This window comes from Euprymna scolopes, chromosome 46 (genome assembly GCF_053919585.1).
Source record: "Euprymna scolopes isolate OS-2025 chromosome 46, ASM5391958v1, whole genome shotgun sequence".
NCBI lineage: Eukaryota > Metazoa > Mollusca > Cephalopoda > Sepiida > Sepiolidae > Euprymna > Euprymna scolopes.
Window position 1 is genome coordinate 116,666,343 of NC_136527.1, and position 25,344 is coordinate 116,691,686.

Sequence of the window (25,344 nt, forward strand, 5' to 3'; positions counted from 1 at the left end):
TTTACGGGAAAATGCTGCACCACAAACTTCACATGAATAAGGTTTTTCACCCGCAACATATGAGTTTTTAAATAATATTTCTGGGAAAATGCTAAATCACAAATATCACATGAATGAGGTTTTTTATCAGTGTGCATGAACATATGATTTTTTAGAGAATATTTTTGGGCAAATTTTGTACCACACACTTCACAGGAATAAGGATTTTCACCAGTGTGTGTGAACATATGTCGTTTTAAAGAATTTTTATGGGCAAATGTTTGACCACACACTTCACATGAATAAGGCTTTTCACCAGTGTGTGTTAATATATGAGTTTTTAAATTGGATTTCATGGAAAAGGTTGAACCACAAACTTCACATGAATGAGGCTTTTCACCAGTGTGTGTGAAGATATGTTTTTTTAAAGAATTTTTATGGGCAAATGCTGTACCACACACTTGGCATGAATGGGGCTTTTGACCAGTGTGTGTGAACATGTGAGTTTTTAAATTTGATTTCCGTGAAAATATTGTACCACACACTTCACATGAATAAGACTTTTCACCAGTGTATGCAAACATGCTTTCTTTTTTTTTTAAATACTGATTGAAAAAATTCACATGAATTAGAGTTTAACCAGTTTTGTTGAACATATATTTTAAACTTCATTCATATGAAAGTTCGCTTATATCTCATTTTTAATTTTGTTGATTTGATGTATGAAGCAACAGGAATTCTTCCAAATGCTAGGAAAATATCTGTCAGTAGAAGAATTTAAAGAGCACAGTTTTACAAATAGTGATGGTTTCATTTAAGTGCGATTAATTTCATTCAAGTGTGTTTTTTAATGATTATTTTATATTTAAATGTTTTTAAGGTTATGTATAAAAATATTATTTTATATTTAAATGTTTTTAAGGTTATGTATAAAAATATTATTTTATATTTAAATGTTTTTAAGGTTATGTTTCATTTATTACAATTTTATTTCAACATGTACTTTAACAAAAATACACCATATATATATATATATATATATATATATATATATAAATCGGAACGTCTGTGTGTGTGTCTGGTCATGAATAGGCTCCTATATGGTTGACTATTATAGAAAACAGATCACATATGATAATAGAAGATGACACAGGAACGGGTATGTTTGATCTGGCATAATTTTATTTTTTTATTTTTATTTTTTTTATGATTATTTTATATTTTCATTTATTACAGATTTTTGTAAACATTTTATTTTATAAAATTCAAGCTATTTTTGTCACTTTTCACAAGCAATAGAAGTACTCTGACATTTTTGATGAGTATTTTCATGGAATGATTTGTCACTTTTCCCTGAATGTATATTATTCAATATATTCTATACTGTATATATTTACACACATACATAAACACACACAAACATATGTGTGTGTGTCGTTATATCACCAAAGTTAGGCAACAATGACCCTGAGCAGTATCAGATGGGTGACCACTTACGAATAGCAGGTGTTGTATGTGCTCTTCAATTATTTTGGCTTTGTTTTCAGTCGTCATGAAATTTCAATTTGGTATTTAACAGTGCCGATCAAGGAGAGATGTGGATGGGGATTGCGCAACTAATGCCACAAACAAGTCAAAACATCTACAGCGATGTTTCGTCATATTCATCAAAATTGATGGACGGACAATCAGGTTTCTACACTTGAAATCTGAAAAAGAAAAATCACGTATAAATTATATTGTTACATGAAAATAATTTGTAAAATAAAATGTCTGTTGTAGTTAAATCCATGAACATTTAAAATTTGATTTGTGTTTAATATAAAAGTTCTCTTAATATTAGTAATCATGCAATTTATACACAAACGCTTTATTTTTTAACGTTTGTGCTAATTTTTAGTACTATATATAAGACTAGTATATATATATATATATATATATATATATATATATACTAGCAGGGGTGCCCGGCGTTGCTCGGGTGTTTGGAGGTGTATGCTGTGCAAAAAAAGCCAAAAAACAAAAAAAATGGTTAATTTTTTAAAACTTTGACCCCTGTTATGACCCCTTAAAATTTATTGTTTCGGGCTCAAATCTCTTTATTAAGTTAGATCCATGTTCAAGGAACCTATATCTAAAATTTCAAGTGTCTAGACCCAAAATTGTCGGAGGAGTTTGGTAAAGTTCTTAAAGGTCAAATCGTTGAAATTTGATCCCTTAACAGCCAAATTTCTGGCTGACACCCGTCACATCGATTTTCCCAAATCTCAGTACCCGGTATTTAAATTTCGAGTCTATAGACTAAAAATTGACAGAGTTATTGCATAGGGAAATGTACACAGACACACAGACAGACACGTTCACTTTTATATATATATATATATATATATATATATATATATATATATATATATATATACATATATATATAACATTTTTATTTATTTATTAATTTTAAAACAGTAATCTACGTACACGCATGTTTCGAGGTCGTTACCTCTTGTCAGCGTAGTTCAACTGTTTCTCGGGATCGAACCTCAGACCATGTTTACCACAGTCTGGTGCCTTAACCGGTAGGCCACAAACCCTAGATGAATTTTACTGTTTATTTTTATCGCTTATAAATTCAGATTTGTTATTGTTATTTTTTTCAAACGATACATACGGTTAAAATGAGCTTCGAGGCGTAGCCAATATTTACCATATATATATATATATATATATATATATATATATATATATATATATATATATACATATATATATATATATATATATATGTATATATATATATATATATATATATATATATAATCCATGAAATAATTTTATTTTATTTTATATAAAAGTTCGATTCATATTTGTCATGCAATTCATAAACAAACGATTTATTTTTTAACATATTTGAGTTATTTTTGATTATTTATCAAATTATTGTCAATACTTATTGCCAATTTCAATAAAATGAACATCGTTTCCGAATCGATCATACAATCGACTTGATTTTGCTTGTTTTTCCTTTTGAAACTGATTTTTAATTTATAATTATGAATCGATTTACTCAATATATATATATATATATATATATATATATATATATATATATATAAAGTAAACCGTGCCCATTCTACTTTATGTATATAATAAGCTCAATCGGTATACCTATACCTATTGAGCTTATTATATACATAAAGTAGAATGGGCACGGTTTATCCTACTTAATATTGAGTCAAAATTGTTAAAGTTCTTTTTGATTTTGTTTGTTTTTCCTTTTGAAACAGATTTTTAGTTAAAAATATGAATCGTTTTACTCTCTCTCTATCTTTATATATATATATATATATATATATATATATATATTGATTGTTAGAGAGCTATTGGCTACACATTAGCAAACGTGTTTCAATGACCCCCTTGCAGGGAAAATCACCTCATCAGGCCAAAAACAATCCAACCTTTTTGGCCTGATGAGGTGATTTTCCCTGCTAGGGGGTCATTGAAACATGTTTGCTAATGTGTAGCCAATAGCTCTCCAACAATCAATATATTGCTCTGTTTCATGCATTGAGCACTCTTTGGAATGACATATTGTGTTGTTGTTAGGATTTCTACCAACAGTATAATATTATATATATATATATATATGTGTGATATGTGTGTGTGTATATATATACATATATGTGTGTGTGTGTGTATATATATTATGATTTTTAGATGAGGATTGCTTATATTATTTGGATTCACTGGACTACTGTTTACAACTTGAGTGTAATTTTCACAACGTTTCGCTTGATGTAACCTTTGACCTCGTTCAAGTCTATCTTATGAGACTCAAGAATTTTTCTGTCAAACTCGAGAACTTGGATAGAATTTCAAATGGAAGCCTTTATTTAGTTCACATGGGTAACATGCTCTTGTTCTGTCAGCTATGATTAGTAATTAGATAAGAAATTTACAACTGTATTGTTCAGTTATCAACACTGAGAATTGAACCTTTAACCTCTATGCTATTGGGTTTATGGACAATTCTTGTATAGGTTTTGGCGGCCTCTAACCTATTTTTATATTATTTTGTAAATATCATAATTTATTACTAATTATTATTACTATGTATTATTGTTTACTTATTATTAATATATATTACTGTATATATATATTATTGTTTACTTATTATTAATATATATTACTGTATATACATATTATTGTTTACTTATTATTGATATATATTACTGTGTATATATATTATTGTTTACTTATTATTAATATATATTACTGTGTATATATATTGTTGTTTACTAATTATTAATATATATTACTGTATATATATATATTATTGTTTAATTATTAATAATATATATTACTGTGTATAGATATTATTGTTTACTTATTATTAATATATATTACTGTGTATATATATTGTTGTTTACTAATTATTAATATATATTACTGTGTATATATATATTATTGTTTAATTATTAATAATATATATTACTGTGTATATATATTATTGTTTACTTATTATTAATATATATTACTGTGTATATATATTGTTGTTTACTAATTATTAATATATATTACTGTGTATATATATATTATTGTTTAATTATTAATAATATATATTACTGTGTATAGATATTATTGTTTACTTATTAATAATATATATTACTGTGTATATATATTATTGTTTACTTATTATTAATATATATTACTGTGTATATATATTATTGTTTAATTATTAATAATATATATTACTGTGTATAGATATTATTGTTTAATTATTAATAATATATATTACTGTGTATAGATATTATTGTTTACTTATTATTAATATATATTACTGTGTATATATATTATTGTTTACTTATTATTAATATATATTACTGTGTATATATATTATTGTTTACTTAATAATATATATTACTGTGTATATATATATATATTATTGTTTAATTATTAATAATATATATTACTATGTATATATATTATTGTTTACTTATTATTAATATATATTACTGTGTATATATATTATTGTTTACTTATTATTATATATATTACTGTGTATATATATTATTGTTTACTTATTATTAATATATATTACTGTGTATATATATTATTGTTTACTTATTATTAATATATATTACTGTGTATATATATTATTGTTTACTTAATAATATATATTACTGTGTATATATATATATTATTGTTTAATTATTAATAATATATATTACTGTGTATATATATTATTGTTTACTTATTATTAATATATATTACTGTGTATATATATTGTTTACTTAATAATATATATTACTGTGTATATATATATATTATTGTTTAATTATTAATAATATATATTACTGTGTATATATATATTATTGTTTACTTATTATAATATATATTATTGTGTATATATTATTGTTTACTTATTATTAATATATATTACTGTGTATATATATTATTGTTTACTTATTATTTATATATATTATTGTGTATATATTATTGTTTACTTATTATTAATATATATTACTGTGTATATATTATTGTTTACTTATTATTAATATATATTACTGTGTATATATATTATTGTTTACTTATTATTAATATATATTACTGTGTATATATATTATTGTTTACTTAATAATATATATTACTGTGTATATATATATTATTGTTTAATTATTAATAATATATATTACTGTGTATATATATTATTGTTTACTTATTATTAATATATATTATTGTGTATATATATTATTGTTTACTTATTATTAATATATATTATTGTGTATATATATTATTGTTTACTTATTATTAATATATATTACTGTGTATATATATTATTGTTTACTTATTATTAATATATATTACTGTGTATATATTATTGTTTACTTATTATTAATATATATTACTGTGTATATATATTATTGTTTACTTATTATTAATATATATTATTGTGTATATATTATTGTTTACTTATTATTAATATATATTACTGTGTATATATATTATTGTTTACTTATTATTAATATATATTACTGTGTATATATTATTGTTTACTTATTATTAATATATATTACTGTGTATATATATTATTGTTTACTTATTAATAATATATATTATTGTGTATATATTATTGTTTACTTATTATTAATATATATTACTGTGTATATATTATTGTTTACTTATTATTAATATATATATTACTGTGTATATATATTATTGTTTACTTATTATTAATATATATTACTGTGTATATATATTGTTATTTACTTATTATTAATATATATTACTGTGTATATATATTGTTGTTTACTTATTATTAATATATATTACTGTGTATATATGTTATTGTTTACTTATTATTAATATATATTACTGTGTATATATATTGTTATTTACTTATTAATAATATATATTACTGTGTATATATATTATTGTTTACTTATTATTAATATATATTACTGTGTATATATATTATTGTTTACTTATTATTAATATATATTACTGTGTATATATATTATTGTTTACTTATTATTAATATATATTACTGTGTATATATATTATTGTTTACTTATTATTAATATATATTACTGTGTATATATATTGTTGTTTACTTATTATTAATATATATTACTGTGTATATATATTATTGTTTACTTATTATAATATATATTACTGTATATATATTATTGTTTACTTATTATTAATATATATTACTGTGTATATATATTATTGTTTACTTATTATTAATATATATTACTGTGTATATATATTATTGTTTACTTATTATTAATATATATTACTGTGTATATATATTATTGTTTACTTATTATTAATATATATTACTGTGTATATATATTATTGTTTACTTATTATTAATATATATTACTGTGTATATATATATATATATATTATTGTTTACTTATTAATAATATACATTACTGTGTATATATTGTTGTTTACTTTTTATTAATATATATTACTGTGTATATATGTTATTGTTTACTTATTATTAATATATATTACTGTGTATATATATTATTGTTTACTTATTATTAATATATATTACTGTGTATATATATTGTTGTTTACTTATTATTAATATATATTACTGTGTATATATATTATTGTTTACTTATTATTAATATATATTACTGTGTATATATATTGTTGTTTACTTATTATTAATATATATTACTGTGTATATATATTATTGTTTACTTATTATTAATATATATTACTGTGTATATATATTATTGTTTACTTATTATTAATATATATTACTGTGTATATATATTATTGTTTACTTATTATTAATATATATTACTGTGTATATATATTATTGTTTACTTATTATTAATATATATTACTGTGTATATATATTAATGTTTACTTATTATTAATATATATTACTGTGTTTATATATTGTTGTTTACTTATTATTAATATATATTACTGTGTATATATATTAATGTTTACTTATTATTAATATATATTACTGTGTATATATATTATTGTTTACTTATTAATAATATATATTACTGTGTATATATATATTATTGTTTACTTATTAATAATATATATTACTGTGTATATATATTATTGTTTACTTATTATTAATATATATTACTGTGTATATATATTATTGTTTACTTATTATTAATATATATTACTGTGTTTATATATTATTGTTTACTTATTATTAATATATATTACTGTGTATATATATTATTGTTTACTTATTATTAATATATATATTACTGTGTATATATATTATTGTTTACTTATTTATAATATATATTACTGTGTATATATTATTGTTTACTTATTATTAATATATATTACTGTGTTTATATATTATTGTTTACTTATTGTTAATATATATTACTGTGTATATATATTATTTATTAATAATTATTAATATATATTACTGTGTATATATTATTGTTTACTTATTATTAATATGTATTACTGTGTATATATATTATTGTTTACTTATTATTAATATATATTACTGTGTATATATATTATTTATTAATAATTTTTAATATATATTACTGTGTATATATATTATTTATTAATAATTATTAATATATATTACTGTGTATATATATATTATTGTTTACTTATTATTAATATATATTACTGTGTATATATATTATTTATTAATAATTATTAATATATATTACTGTGTATATATATTATTGTTTACTTATTATTAATATATATTACTGTGTATATATATTATTGTTTACTTATTATTAATATATATTACTGTGTATATATATTATTGTTTACTTATTATTAATATATATTACTGTGTATATATATTATTGTTTACTTATTATTAATATATATTACTGTGTATATATATTATTTATTAATAATTATTAATATATATTACTGTGTATATATATATTATTGTTTACTTATTATTAATATATATTACTGTGTATATATGTTATTGTTTACTAATTACTGTATATATAATCTATTATTTGAAATCACCGGTTCCCATATCACGTTAAATTCTATACTAGAAAAACATGCAGATTAAAAAGTGTGTACAGGTTTTGTTACAACAAAAGGAAAAGCAGGACACAATGTGTAAAGTTGAAGACGATGAATGGCTGTCTATGGTTTGCATGTAGTGGAGTAGAAATATAAATGCGTTCTGGCGGCAAGAAAATTTTTAATGAAAAAAAAACGAAATAATAATTTTGCCTTCAAACGTATTCAACACTATTTTATTTTTAAATTTCAATCAATGCTTCAAATATGGATATTAAAAAACTACTCAAATTTCAAGATCGTGCAACCAGGCACGACCTATCTTACATGATAAAAACACCACAGTTGGCATCATGTGGACTATTCAATTTTCTTCAAATTAACAGAGAAAACAATATAAAAGATTGACAATATATATATTTCATAAAAATAAGCTTTTGTTTATTTTTATAATTTCGCATTGTAATTTCGGCTTCAATCATATTTGAAACATATATATATAGCAGCTTACAAAGACTTATGACAAGAAAAAAATGTAGGGAGAAGACCGTGTGGTTTAAAAACGCTTTCGTGGAAAGATGGACAAGTAGCGCCAAAGCGGCAGCTAGAAAATTGTTAAGCTGATGTCGAATGAAAAAATGGTAATAAGTTTATTTATTTTTGTTAGCTTTTTCATTCTTCTACTCAAATTTCAAGGTCGCACAGCCAGGCACGACCTATCTTACATGATTAAAACACCACAGTTGGCATCATGTGGACTCTTTAATTTTCTTCAAATTAACAGAGAAAAATATGAAAGATTGACAATATATATATTTCATAAAATAATCTGTTTATTTTTATAATTTCGCATTGTAATTTCGGCTTCAAACATATTCGAAACGTATTATATATACATATATACATATATATATATATATATATATATGTATATATATATATGTATATATATATATATATATATATATATATATATAGAGAGAGAGAGAGAGAGAGAGACAAATAACATAGCAGCTCACAAAGACTCGGTGACAAGAAAAAGAAAAGTAGGGCGAAGACCGTGTGGTTTAAAAAGATGGATGTGTAAAGTCGAAGATGAAAAATGGTTGTCTACATCCACCAGGTAATGAAGCAGAAAAAAATGCTTTTGTGGAAAGATGGACAAGTGGCCCCACAGCAGCAGCTAGAAAATTTTTAAGCTGATGTCGATTCGGGGAGAATGGAAAAATGGTAATAAGTTAATCAGATTTATTTTTCTTTACTTTTTCTTCACATTGCTTTTTCTTTACATTATGTCGTTTAGCAATGGACGATTAGCTATGACTAAATCAACAACGAGTTAAATTTTCTTGGCAACTGTAATTATTTGATTCTCTCTTTCACTTAGCAAGAAAATTTAATTTAAGTTAATACCTGTATTTTATAAAGCCCTTTTTGTTCAATTTTTTATCCCTTTTCTTTAAGCTAGAAATGGGGCATCCTAATGAATAGCAAACATTCACCCGCTATTATTTTTTAAGATTCTAGCCGTCTCTTTAACTGTAATTATTTGATTCTATCTTTCACTTGGTTCATCAAGTATATTTGCTAAGTGGGTTTTGAAGTTCTTTTTCATGAGTTCAGTTGCTTCGATAATTACTTTTTTCAAATTATTTTTCTAAGTAATGACCAGAATGATAACCAATACAATAACAGTAAGTTTAGTAATGATTAAATCAATAAGTCTTGTATTTTATCACTTCCAGTCCTCAAGGCAAGGCATTTCACTAAAAAATATAGTCATATATAGTGCCTTTGTTGCACAAACATTGCAGTTCTCACACATAAAGTCAATAAAGCGATAAACATTCCAGTTCTTTCATCATCAGTTGAACAGATCTGAACTTGGGATTTAAAACCCAGATCTGCAAGGTGAATAACATATAATTATATTATCTCACTTTCTAAAAATTCTAATATTAATTTGTTCGCTTGATTCGCTTGGTTAAATGGCTAACATCCCATCGAGTGTAGAACTCCTACATGTTTGACATAAGCTTGGGCTCACTGGTTGAATGAATACATTATTTGTTTGAGACGAAGTAGTTACATTCCATAGATTTTACTATGAGTTTACAGATTTTACTATGATCTGTGCAAGCTAATAGAGGTTTTTTTATTGCAATTCTCAAATCAAAAAATTCTTATATTAATTTGTTACGTGACTAATATCATATCAAGTGTAAAAATCCTACTTGCAAAACATTGACATAGTTCTCAGTGGTTGCATGATTACATACGTTGTTTGAAACAAAGTAGGTACATTCCATAGTCGGATTTCACTGCGGTTTACTTGATCTGTGTTCTCAGTGGTTGCATGATTACATACCTTGTTTGAAACAAAGTAGGTATATTCCATAGTCGGATTTCACTGCGGTTTACTTGATCTGTGTTTTCAGTGGTTGCATGATTGCATACCTTGTTTGAAACAAAGTAGGTACATTCCATAGTAGGATTTCATCTGTGTTCGCTAATAGACTTTATTGTGTGTGGCGCAAATGCTTAAGTTGCAGAGGACATGCAAGTTATTCAGGTTTTCCACCCTGAGTTCAGATGTATTTAACTGATGAGTCCAAATGAGGGCGAAACTCGAATCTAGATTTTCTGCTTTGTTGGCTTTCATGATTTATGTGAGCTGCGAGGTTGTTTGACTGTGGAAACATTTATATCATCTCACATTTTGAAAATTCTAATACATGTTTACATGATTTTGTTTTAAAAAAAAAATAAACATTAGATATTACCATAATAAAAAAGTGAGTACAATAATGATATTAAAGTAGGTATGAATTTACAACCCCATAACAAATAATAACAAATAAAATAAACTTTAGACATTACCACAATAAAGAGGTGAATACAATAATAATATTAATGTAGGTATGAATTTACAACCCCATAACAAATAATAACAAATAAAATAAACTTTAGACATTACCACAATAAAGAGGTGAATACAATAATAATATTAATGTAGGTATGAATTTACAACCCACATAACAATAAAAAAATAAACTTTAGATACGACCATGATAAAGAGTTGAGTACAATAATGATATTAATGTAGGTATGAATTTCAAACCCCCATAACAAATAATAACAATAAAAAAACTTTAGATACGGCCATAATAAAGAGGTGAATACAATAATGATATTAATGTAGGTATGAATTTCAAACCCCCATAACAATAAGAATAAAAAAATAAACTTTAGATACAACCATAATAAAGAGGTGAATACAATAATGATATTAATGTAGGTATGAATTTCAAACCCTCATAACAATAACAATAAAAAAAATAAACTTTAGATACAACCATAATAAAGAGGTGAATACAATAATGATAATAATGTAGGTATGAATTTCAAACCCCCATAACAATAACAATAACATAAAAATAAACTTTAGATACGGCCATAATAAAGAGGTGAATACAATAATGATATTAATGTAGGTATGAATTTCAAACCCTCATAACAATAACAATAAAAAAAATAAACTTTAGATACAACCATAATAAAGAGGTGAATACAATAATAATATTAATGTAGGTATGAATTTCAAACCCCCATAACAAATAATAGTAAAAAAATAAACTTTAGATTCAACCATAATAAAGAGGTTAATACAATAATGATATTTATGTAGGTATGAATTTAAAACCCCCATAACAATAACATAAAAATAAACTTTAGATACGGCCATAATAAAGAGGTGAATATAATAATGATATTAATGTAGGTGTGAATTTCAAACCCCCATAACAATAACAATAAAAAAATAAACTTTAGATACGACCATAATAAAGAGGTGAATACAATAATGATATTAATGTACGTATGTATTTCCAACCCCCATAACAAATAATAACAATAAAAAAATAAACTTTAGATACGGCCATAATAAAAGGGTGAATACAATAATGATATTAATGTAGGTATGAATTTCAAACTAACATAACAATAACAATAAAAAACATAAACTTTAGATACGGCCATAATAAAGAGGTGAATACAATAATGATATTAATGTAGGTATGAATTTCCAACCCCCATAACAAATAATAACAATAAAAAAATAAACTTTAGATACAACCATAATAAAGTGGTGAACACATATGATATTAATGTAGGTATGAATTTCAAACCCACAAAAATAACAATAAAAAATAAACTTTAGATACAATCATAATAAAGAGGTGAATACAATAATGATATTAATGCAGGTATGAACTTCAAACCCCCATAACAAATTATAACAATAAAAAAAATAAACTTTAGATACGACCATAATAAAGAGGTGAATACAATAATGATATTAATGTAGGTATGAATTTCAAACCCCCATAACAAATAATAACAATAAAAAAATAAACGTTAGATACAGCCATAATAAGGAGGTGAGTACAATAATGATATTAATGTAGGTATGAATTTCAAACCAACATAACAATAACAATAAAAAAATAAACTTTAGATACGGCCATAATAAAGAGGTGAATACAATAATGATATTAATGTAGGTATGAATTTCAAACCCCCATAACAAATAATAACAATAAAAAAAATAAACTTTAGATACAACCATAATATAGAGGTGAATACAATAATGATATTAATGTAGGTATGAATTTCAAACCCCCATAACAATAACAATAAAAAAATAAACTTTAGATACGGCCATAATAAAGAGGTGAATACAATAATGATATTAATGTAGGTATGAATTTCAAACCCCAATAACAATAACAATAAAAAAATAACTTTAGATACAACCATAATAAAGAGGTGAATACAATAATGATATTAATGTAGGTATGAATTTCAAACCCCCATAACAATAACAATAAAAAACATAAACTTTAAATACAACCATAATAAAGAGGTAAGTACAATAATGATATTAATGTAGGTATGAATTTCAACCCCCCATAACAATAACAATAAAAAAATAACTTTAGATACAACCATAATAAAGAGGTGAATACAATAATGATATTAATGTAGGTATGAATTTCAAACCCCCATAACAAATAATAACAATAAAAAAACTTTAGATACGACCATAATAAAGAGGTGAATACAATAATGATATTAATGTAGGTATGAATTTCAAACCCCCATAACAATAACAATAACATAAAAATAAACTTTAGATACGACCATAATAAAGAGGTGAATACAATAATGATAATAATGTAGGTATGAATTTCAAAGCCCCATGACAATAACAATAACATAAAAATAAACTTTAGATACGACCATAATAAAGAGGTGAATACAATAATAATATTAATATAGGTATGAATTTCAAAGCCCCATGACAATAACAATAACATAAAAATAAACTTTAGATACAATCATAATAAAGTGGTGAATACAATAATGATATTAATGTAGGTATGAATTTCAAACCCCCATAACAAATAATAACAATAAAATAAACTTTAGATACGGCCATAATAAAGAGGTGAGTACAATAATGATATTAATGTAGGTATGAATTTCAAACCCACATAACAATAACAATAAAAAAATAAACTTTAGATACAATCATAATAAAGAGGTGAATACAATAATGATATTAATGTAGGTATGAATTTCAAACCCCCATAACAATAACAATAAAAAAATAAACTTTAGATACAATCATAATAAAGAGGTGAATACAATAATGATATTAATGTAGGTATGAATTTATAACCCCCATAACAAATAATAACAATAAAAAAAACTTTAGATACGGCCATAATAAAGATGTGAATACAATAATGATAATAATGTAGGTATGAATTTCAAACCCCCATAACAATAACAATAACATAAAAATAAACTTTAGATACGACCATAATAAAGAGGTGAATACAATAATAATATTAATATAGGTATGAATTTAAAATAATAACAGTAAAAAAACTTGTAAAATTGATTGTAAGTTTTGCAATATTCTTAAAAAGATTCTAAAGAAATGCAAAGATTTTTAATCTCCGTAAATCAAACCAAAAAAGCCTAAAAAGCCTAAAAACGGGAAAATTATTATTTCTATCGTCTATCATGTTATTTCGACATAATTTTTTGTAAACAATGAAAACAACACATTTTTTAAATTCTCTAAAAAATAAAATAATTTTTTTACAAACTTATTTAAAAATGGCTGAACTATATAAAAACAGAAATAGGATACAAAAAATTCTGATATTCCTGCCCCGATGGTATTATCAGAATCTTTTTTTTTTTTTTTTTAGGGGGTAGAACATGGTTTGTTTATATATTAAAATATACTGGAATGATGTAATAAAAATATTTTATTTGGGTCACAAATATAGCCGATTTATACGGTTTTTATCGATTTTTCAGAAAAAGTGGAAAATATATAAAAATTATGTTAAGTTTTACGAAATTTAAAAAAATAATTTATTTACATTTGACAGCTTTTATCTTTTATAATTTCAAATGATTTCCGAAATTATTTTTTTCATAATTAAATGTTTCAAGGTTCGTGAGAAAAGCTGTGGAAGAGTCAATCTTAAAACTTATCAAAATTAGTTTTAGGAATTAAAAATTGATATTTCTTAGAATAGGAATTTAATAAAAAATAATGTAAATATTACTTCTGTTGAGCTACAATTTACGATATTGAAAATAAATATTAAAGGATATTCTGTCAGTTAACGGGTTCCACATCAAACTGGAATGTAATTATTTTAGGTGTGATCGGGTTAAAATATTTTTTGTTTCTGGATATACATATCTTTGTCTTTTTCATAATATTTCAAGCCAAAGTAGACTTTTACTGCTATATTTCACTTGAATAATGATCGAATAAAAACTTATTTTTTTTTAATATAAAATATATTTTTGTACTCAGTTTTTTGTTCCTTATATTTTTTATGTTTTATTAGACCTGTTCTTCATATATCTGCGACGCCATGTTAATTTCCTATTTTTTGTTTTTGTTTTGGTTATTTTGTGAAGTTCAAATCAAATTTCGTCCATTTTATTCAGTGTAAAATAAAGAATGTGGGTTTGTATTACTGTAAACATAGATTCGAAAAAGTTGTCAAAAAACAAATATATAACAAATAAATGTTATCAAGACAATATATATTACCGTGACGTAAGTTGACATATATTCGGTGGTTTTTAATAGTATTTTGTCTATTTTTTTCTATTTATAACACCTTTTCCGAAACTTACCGTGTTAAAGAGAGAGTCAGACGCCATCTTGAGTTTTCCAATACATCGGTAAACACTGTATGTTTTTCGAGCTGAATAAACATGTTACATTGAATAAAAACACAAAAAATATATCCAGTTTGGAAGAAAAGTAACTTATCTTGCCTTTGATAACATTTATTTGTTATATATTTGTTTTTTGACAACTTTTTCGAATCTATTACAATAGTAATATAAACCTGTAATTTATCTTGCCTTTGATAACATTTATTTGTTATATATTTGTTTATTGACAACTTTTTCGAATCTATTACAATAGTAATATAAACCTGTAATTTATCTTGCCTTTGGTAACATTTATATATTTGTTTTTTGACAACTTTTTCGAATCTATTACAATAGTAACATAAACCTGTAATTTATCTTGCCTTTGGTAACATTTATATATTTGTTTTTTGACAACTTTTTCGAATCTATTACAATAGTAACATAAACCTGTAATTTATCTTGCCTTTGGTAACATTTATATATTTGTTTTTTGACAACTTTTTCGAATCTATTACAATAGTAATACAAACCTGTAATTTATCTTGCCTTTGGTAACATTTATTTGTTATATATTTGTTTTTTTTTGACAACTTTTTCGAATCTATGTGCACAGTAATACAATATAGAGTAAAAATTACGATGACTTAATTTCATTTTACTAGTTTTTTTTTTTTTTGTTATGAGTGTCGAAAATTAGTGGCATACCTAATAAACTTCAATAACATAAATTAATCTTTAAGAAAATAAATTTGATGAAATCAATTAAAATAAAATGTAATTTAACGAATCATCGAATATATTTTAAAGAAACAACAAATGTTCATAAAATACTTACCGGGAAGCAATAAACTTATATGTTGTTCGTTACTCGAAAAATCAGTCATCTTAGTGACGAATTTCAAGTTTACAAAATGACGACGGAAGAGCTAGTTCGCAGAAAATTTTAAAAGAGGAACATTTTAATTAAACATTTTTAGATGGATGCGATGCTCTTGCTTAATATTACAAGTAAAATTATCTTTTTTATTTACTGCAATATTTTAATATTTTAAAGGACAACAAACAAAAGAAAATGAGAAAATTTTTATTCTTTGAATTGATTTTAATCGGAACGTCAGATTGGCTCTTTTTATGGCCATATTTTGCGAAGTTGGCTTTTTTAAAAAGCAGTTTAGCCCTAAAAAATGTATTTGCCTTTTTTGTTTAGCCTAAAAAATCTTTGCATTGATTTTTTTTAATTCAATTTTTTCCCCTCTCTTATTAAACATAAATATTAATTTGACAGTAATTATTAAAGGAAACGATGCTGGCACAGAATCCATCTAAATAAAAGAAACGTTGTTGTTGTTGTTGTTGTTGTTTTATTATAATAATAATAATAATAATAATAATAATAATAATAATAATAATAATAATAATAATAATAATTGGATTAGTCTTTTATCAAATAATATATTGCTCATACTCTATTATTTCGCTTAGTTTTAAAAGTTTAAAATAGAAACAAATATATTTTACAAATTTAAAATTTCCTAGATTGTTAAATTATCCTCCTTTTTGTTTGTTTATTTAATTTGTTTTTGTCCGGTTTCTTTAGCTATTTTCTAGTTTTCCCTTTTTTATTTATTTATTTATTTGCAATGGAAGCTCTATACGCACCTCCAAAATCCACCAATATAACTTTTGTACCATTTAAAAGAAAAGGGCCAAAATAAACTAGAAATAATTTTAATAAATCTAGCAAAAATCAACCAATGGTCAGATTTTTGTGAAATTTTCGATACTTATCCATTTTAGAATAAAATCACATATAAAAGGTAGTTTTCGAAATTCGAACTAAATATATTTAAAATTTTAATCTATCTACATTTCTATTTATTATGAAACATAAGAGTTCAAATAAATAAAATAAAATATTTTTCTGAAAGTTTAAATACACGTATTGAATAAAAACTTACCTTGAAGTTGCAATTAAAAACCTTGACATAAATTAAAAATTATTTTATTTTAAATAGCGTTTTTTTTCTAATCTATATATATTATTATCAGTTGAATTGCCAAGAAAAAGAAACTTCCTAAAAATTAATTTTTAAAAAATTAAAACGATTACAATTCTATTATTTAAAAATGTCCCGTTCAACAAAGATTTTTAATTAATTGTGTTTAATTTTTTTATATTAAGTTATATTATAAACATGACTTTTACCATTTTTTTTTTTTTGCTAGATTTGTAGGGGACTAGGATATATAAATACCCCAATCCCGTTACAAAAGAATAATGAAACGAATGGGAATTGAAGGAAACAAAGAACTCAATTAATGGATAAGATAAACGTCGTTTATTTGCTGTTGAAAGAAATGAACGTTTTAGTTATAACATGTCCGCGCGTATGTAACCAATGTTCGTTGCAGGACTGGTGTTGTAGCAAGAATAGGAAATGTGTTTTCATCTCAAGTTCGGGTCACTATTGTTTGTTCGCGCGTGGGAAGAGAAATAAATGTTGTAGTAAAAACTGAGAATGATAGTCCAGCGTGTAGACAAAGAAGAGGATATTAGAGTTGTCATCAGTTAGTAGTCAGCTACGCGAAGATGCTCTCAGGGAACAGTAGTAGATAGAGAGAGAAAGAGTGAGAATGTATACATACTGTCTTTAGCTCGTGCCCCATACATAGTCGCAGGGGTGTTGACAACGCGCGAGCGTGTGCCTCCCAAAGGGGAGGCGGTTGGTTAGCCCAACCTCTCTAGCCGAGAGCTAGTCCTAAAAAGAATAAGAAACAGTTTGTCTCCTTGTTTTATACTCGTTTCCAGAGTGTATTTTGCGCATGTGTATTTCCTTAGTGTGTTCGTGTTCACGTGTGTGAGTACATGTGTATGCGTAAGCGTGTGTGTATATACACGTGAATGTGAGTGTATGTACGCGAACGTGAATATGTGTACATGTGTGGACGTTGGTGCGTATGTTTGTGTGCGCGTATGTATATGACATAGCTTTTATATGAATGTGTGTTTCGTGTGAGACTTGAAATAGGCTCGTACAGATTAAAACCGATTGAAAAATATTACTGCAAAAATAATAAGCATTTTGTAGACAACTACCATATCTAGTTTGTATCTTTTTACTAAATAAAAGTATAGAAACCTGTAATTAACCCAATGAAAAGTTTAGTAAAACCATATTTCATATTTAATATACAAATGTTTTCAATAGTATTAATCGTTAAACTGAGCAAGTCTTTAAACCTAACAGAATTATCACCAATATTAATTATTAATTAACCAATATAACTTTTGTAACATTTGAAAGAATGTCAAAATAAACTGGTAATAATTTTAAAAATATTTTTTCGTACGAAAAAAATAAAATTGCGAGACGAAAATCGTGTTTACATAATAAGCGCTTTAAAATAACGTTCCATGTAGTTGGGATTCCGAGCGTGAATATATACCCGTGTTTAATAAATAAAAATGTATATATATATATATATATATATATATATATATATATATATATATATATATATATATATATGTATGTATATATATATATATATATATGTATATATATATATATGTATGTATATATATATATATATATATATATATATATGTATGTATATATATATATATATATATATATATGTATGTATATATATATATATGTATGTGTATATATATATATATGTATGTATATATATATATGTATGTATATATATATATATATGTATATATATATATATGTATATATATATATGTATATGTATATATATATATATATGTATATGTATATATATATATATATATATATATATATATATATATATATATATATATATATATATATATATATATATATATATATATATATATATGTATGTATACCACACAATTTATGGTCTGAAGATCTCCAGGAAACACATATGAGAACAAAAAACAGAAAAATTTAAATAATATTATTCTATAAAAATTCACATAACCTTTATGTTTTAGGTTGAACAGAGGAGTACCCAACCAGACTTAGCAATTTTAAAAAAAAAAAAAATGATCAGATGCAAGGTTACAACAGAAGTTTAAACGGAGAATATTCCGCCAGATAATTGGCTACATAAAGAAGAGTATAAAGGCTTGAAAAGTTCACATAATCGACCATCCAACCTCCTCATCCTTATAGAATCTCTGACAAACACCAAAATATCTCAGCTTCCTCGTAATCAAAAGAACCAAGTGAGATCAACACCGGTGCTTGCTACAAGAGGGACAAATGATTTGTCACAAATCCAATCAACTCTATGCTTAGATAAGTTCTCTAACTTGGAGGAATTAAATAAAATTGAAAACCAAATCATGCACAAATTATGCAAGGCAACCACAGTGACCTGAAAATAAAAGAACTCTTTTTTTTCTTCCCTACCCCGAATTACCTCCCCTGTTTCTCTCTCTCCTTCTGAGAGACAGTAGTAGCAGTGATCGGCGATCTTTCTTTCCCCTTGTTTTTTTTTTTTTTTGCCGGCGCTCTTTTTAGCTGAATAAAGCTTTATATAAGCTATATAAATCTTCAGTCTCATTTCGTCATACATCTACACAACAAATTTATTCAGCTAAAAAGTAAAAGATGGAAAAATATCTGAAACCAGACCGACTAGATGTGGACGCCAGTAAATCGGACGCGGCAGACACATGGCGTCACTGGAAAAAATCTTGTCACATCTTTCTTGACGCGGTCGGCGAAATGCAGCAGACTCCTCTAACAGACAGACAAAAACTACGTTTACTAATTAACCTTGTCTCTACAACTATATTCAAATATATATCGGACATGGACGACTACAACACTGCTATGGATACTCCCGACGCTGTGTTCGTACAGCCTAAAAATACTATATTCTACAGACATTTACTGGCTACTCATCGTCAACAAACGGACAAAAGTGTAGACCAATATTTACAGGCCCTTAATAAACTCGCCAAGGACTGCGAGTTCCAAGCCGTCACAGCTACTCAGGCGAGGGATAACTAAGTCAGAGATGCCTTCATCAATGGAATTGCTTCCAATCATATACGACAGAGACTCCTGGAGAGCAAGAAGCTGGATTTAAGCACGGTGTATGACCAGGCTTTAACCCTCGAAATGGCGCAAAAGCAATTAGCCCCTTTTACTCCTTACAGAACTCTCTGAATGCATCTGCCTCCACTGTCCGGACCGAAGTTACAGAGAGTGATGACCAGTCTGAGTGTGGTAAGGGACGCACTATAGCTGCTGCCTCGGGACAAAAATGCTTCTTCTGTGGGAACCCGAGACACGATAGATTTAGGTGCCTTGCACAAAGCTCCATTTGCAAGAATTGCAACAAGAAAGGACATTTTGATCGTGTCTGCCGATCCCCTACAGCATCTGCTATAAATCATGGTGAGTTGATTCTTGCTTCTATTCCATCTTACAATTTTACAGAGAGTCTATCTCACTCACCGTTGTGTGGTAAAATTAACGGCAAGTCTGTTAATATACTCATTGATACGGGAAGCTGGGAAAACTTCATTCATCTTGATGAGGTGAAAAGGCTGGGACTGTCGACCATGGCAAGTTCGAGAAAATTTTTATGGCTAGCAGTTCGCATTCGTCCTTTACTCTCGGACATTGCATAGTATCCCTCAATCTGGGCGGAAGAAAATATGATGATGTCAAACTAGCTGTTATGGCCGACTTATGCTGTGACGTCATCATCGGACATAATTTCCTACGCCAACACTCTTCTGTGAAAATACCTTTTGAAAGACCGCTCCCCCTCTTACGATTTGTGGATTGACAGCAATTAATAATATCCCTTATCCTTTTCTGTTTACGAACCTAACCTCTGACTGTCACCCAATAGCAGTAAAATCAAGGAGGCACAGCCTACCAGATGCTAAATTCATCAAATCTGAAATATCGCGCATGCTGAAGGAAGGGATTATCGAACCCTCTCAGTCTCCATGGCGAGCTCAAACGCTCGTGATATCCCCTGATAACCACAAGAAGAGATACGTAGTAGATTATTCCCAGACAATAAACAGATTTACTCTTCTGGACGCTTATCCCCTACTTCGGATAGAGGACATGGTAAACGAGATTGCTGGTTATAAAGTATTTAGCACTTTGCATTTAACCAGTGCGTATCACCAGGTTGCCATCAGACCAGAATAAAGAAAATATACTGCATTCGAAGCTGCAGGGAGCCTCTACCAATTTTGTCGGATACCTTTTGGAGTGACCAATACGGTAGCTAGCTTCCAGCGAGTTATGGATGGCATAATCAAGCAAGAAAACCTCAAAGGAACTCATGCCTACATTGACAATGTCACTATCTGTGGCCTAACCCAGGAAGAACATGATAACCATCTGAAGCAGTTCATGAATAGCGTGGATAAGTACGGTTTGACACTGAATAAAAACAAATGCCACTATTCGCTTAGCTCTGTGAATCTTCTCGGATATACAATAAGCAGTGGTTCAGTAAGACCCGACCCCGACAGACTCAAGGGATTGGTGGACCTCCCTCTACCTCCAGACCATACTTCTCTTCGGCGAGCTATGGGGATGTTTTCCCACTACTCTAAGTGGATCTCAAACTTTTCAGAAAAACTACATCCTTTAACTAGGGTCACCCACTTTCCCCTCAACAAGGAACAAACGGATGCCTTCAAGCATCTGAGGAAAGAAATTGCAAAAGCATCCCTGGTAGCCATATACTCAACTCTACCATTTGAGGTCAAAACAGATGCTTCAGAACATGCCATCGCCGCCTCGCTCACCCAAAGCGGTCGTCCTGTGGCTTTCTTTTCTAGGACTTTAACGTCTGCTAAACAGAAACACTCCTCAGTTGAAAAAGAGGCCCACGCTATCGTAGAAGCCATTCGAAAATGGCGACATCTACTACTTGGAAAGCATTTTAAACTTGTCACGGATCAAAAAATCTGTTTCTTTTATGTTCAACCCCAAAAGCAAGAGCAAAATAAAAAATGAGAAGATCACAAGATGGAAGCTAGAACTCGCCTGCTTCAGCTACGACATAACTCATCGTCCAGGAAAATAAAATGCAGTTGCGGATGCTCTATCTCGAATTTGCTCAGCCACAATTTCTATCGAGAAACTATACGCTCTGCACAGGGATTTTTGTCACCCTGGAGTAACCCGAATGATGCACTTTGTTAGAAGCAAGAATATGCTGTACTCCGTAGATGATGTAAGAGCGGTAACCAGATCATGCCAGATCTGCTCTGAGATAAAGCCTAGATTTGTTAAAACTCCGCCTCAAATGCTCATTAAGGCAAGTCAACCCTTTGAGAGGTTAAGTATAGACTTTAAGGGACCTTTGCCAACAAATTCTCGAAATCGATTTTTGCAAATTGTAGTAGACGTATACTCCCGTTTCCCTTTTGCTTGCCCTTGTGCAGATGTCTCGGCAGTAACTGTCAAGAAACACCTTACCAGTCTATTTTCTATTTTCGGAAATCCTTCATACATACATTCGGATTGAGGCACTGCTTTCATGTCCGACAAACTCAAGGAATTCCTTCTCTCTCGGTGCATTGCTACCAGTGGAACAACTGCATTTAATCCACAAGGCAACGGCCAAGTGGAGAGATATAACGGAATCATCTGGCAAACAGTTATCCTCGCTCTAAGATCGAACAATCTTCCCATAACTAGCTGGGAAAAGGTGCTAGATGTAGCACTACACTGCATAAGCTCATTGCTCTACCGCCTCCAACTGCACCCCTCATGAATATCTGTTTAATTTCCAAAGGAAATCTGCGTCTGGCAATTCTATACCAACTTGGGTAGCCAAATCAAAGTCTGCGCTCCTGAGCCGCCATGTAGGTGGAAGTAAATATGAAGCCTTAGTTGAGACAGTGGAAATTCTGGATGTCAATCCGAACTATGCATATGTGCGACTTAATAATGAGCGAGAAACAACAGTGTCACTACGCCATATTGCACCACTTGGTGACGAAAACAACTATTCACAGCCTGAACTTGCTGCTACGGAGGACCCTATCAAGTCTAGCCTTGATCATCCTCCTCCACCAAGCATCACTAAAGACTCTGCTATTAATACTCTGGCAGACATCGAAAATTATGTCCCCGAAACTGGCACTCCTACATCTCCTCGCCGCTCACATTTGGATGATTTGCAAAGAACTTCCCTTGAAGATGCTGATGCATTATATCCCAGACGCTTGTCTCGAGTTCGTCACATATTTAGCTGAAAATCACCAGTTTTGAATTTGTTCCTTTTCTCTATTTTTAGTTTGAGCAGAAGCTGTCCGAAAATATGCCCTGGACTTTCTTAGGCGGCGGAGAATGACCTGAAAATAAAAGAACTCTTCTTTTTCATCCCTACCCCGAATTACCTTCCCTGTTTCTCTCTCCTTCTGGGAGATACTAGTAGCAGCGATCGGCCATCTTTCTTTTCCTTTTTTTGGCGGCACTCTTTTTAGCTGAATAAAGTTTTATACAAGCTATACAAATCTTCAGTCTCATTTCGTCATACATCTACACAACACATGGTAACAGTTCACGAGCCGGCGACTTCACCCCAAGGAAACGGTTGACGTGGACCTAGCCGATCTACGAAAGTTGTCGGTACCATTTGGTGGGGTCAACGATAAGATATTAAGATGTGCCTTTCTAGTAGGCTTACCTGAGGAGGTCAGCAGACTGTTGCGGGCATCGTCACGAATTGATGAATTAACAACAGACGAGTTATTAGCCCGAGCTCGAAGGAACAGGAGCCAATTGCAGCACCAACTAGTATTCAACATGCAGCAGTCGAACTGCATGGAAGCAATGTAGATTCTCTCCCACGTAGTACTAAGCCTGTAGGCCCAGTGTGCTATAAATGTGGGGAGGCCAATGATTTTGCTAAGGGGTGCCGGAGTGATTGGAGGTGTGTATATCCACGAGCACAGAGAACAGTACAATGCTATCGCTGCAGTAAGTTTGGGCACATATCTCGCAACTGTTCGGGAAACGACGTTGGGGGCAAGGTACTATCGCCACCCTTGCCCATTGCCAACCAATAAACACAAGATTACCGGTCATTGGCGTTAAAATTGACGGTGTGAAGTGTTAAGCACTCATAAACACGGGGCGTTCCCAGTCTATAGTGCACATCACTGTCAGATGTGACGGGAGCAACCAGTCGGTATTATGACGATCAATGGCTTATCTCGAGCATGTTGTGGTGAAGGGACAGTCACGATCTGTACTGAAAAGGGTGACACAGCCAAAGTTGACGTTCTGGTGATGCAAGAAAAACCCCTTGGCTATGACATGTTGATTGGAATTGATACAATACAAGCACTAGGAGGCGTCATAATAACAGCGACTGGAGGTGTAATGCTTGGATCAGGGGAAGTAGTCTGTGCAGCCATGTCTATTGAAGAAAAGAACTTCTGTGCTACGTTTGACGACAACGAAAAGGTGTGGACTGCAAAGTGGAAATGGACTATGAGCCAAGCACCAGATCAGCTGTGCAACACTATTCTAGAGTATGCAGCTGTCACGAAGAATAGGGCCGCATATGAAGAAGAACTGAAGATGGTTATTGATAACA

General features: G+C 27.9%; 1 long non-coding RNA gene across 1 annotated transcript; it reads right to left on the bottom strand.

The window, feature by feature from the left end:
- Nucleotides 1-1,052: 1,052 nt before the first annotated feature.
- Nucleotides 1,053-16,980, bottom strand: LOC145271031 (uncharacterized). The gene is made up of 2 exons (XR_013865663.1): nucleotides 16,586-16,980; nucleotides 1,053-1,688 (listed from the first exon to the last, which is right to left on the bottom strand). It is a non-coding gene; the product is annotated as an uncharacterized LOC145271031 (long non-coding RNA).
- Between the last annotated feature and the right edge of the window lie 8,364 nt (nucleotides 16,981-25,344).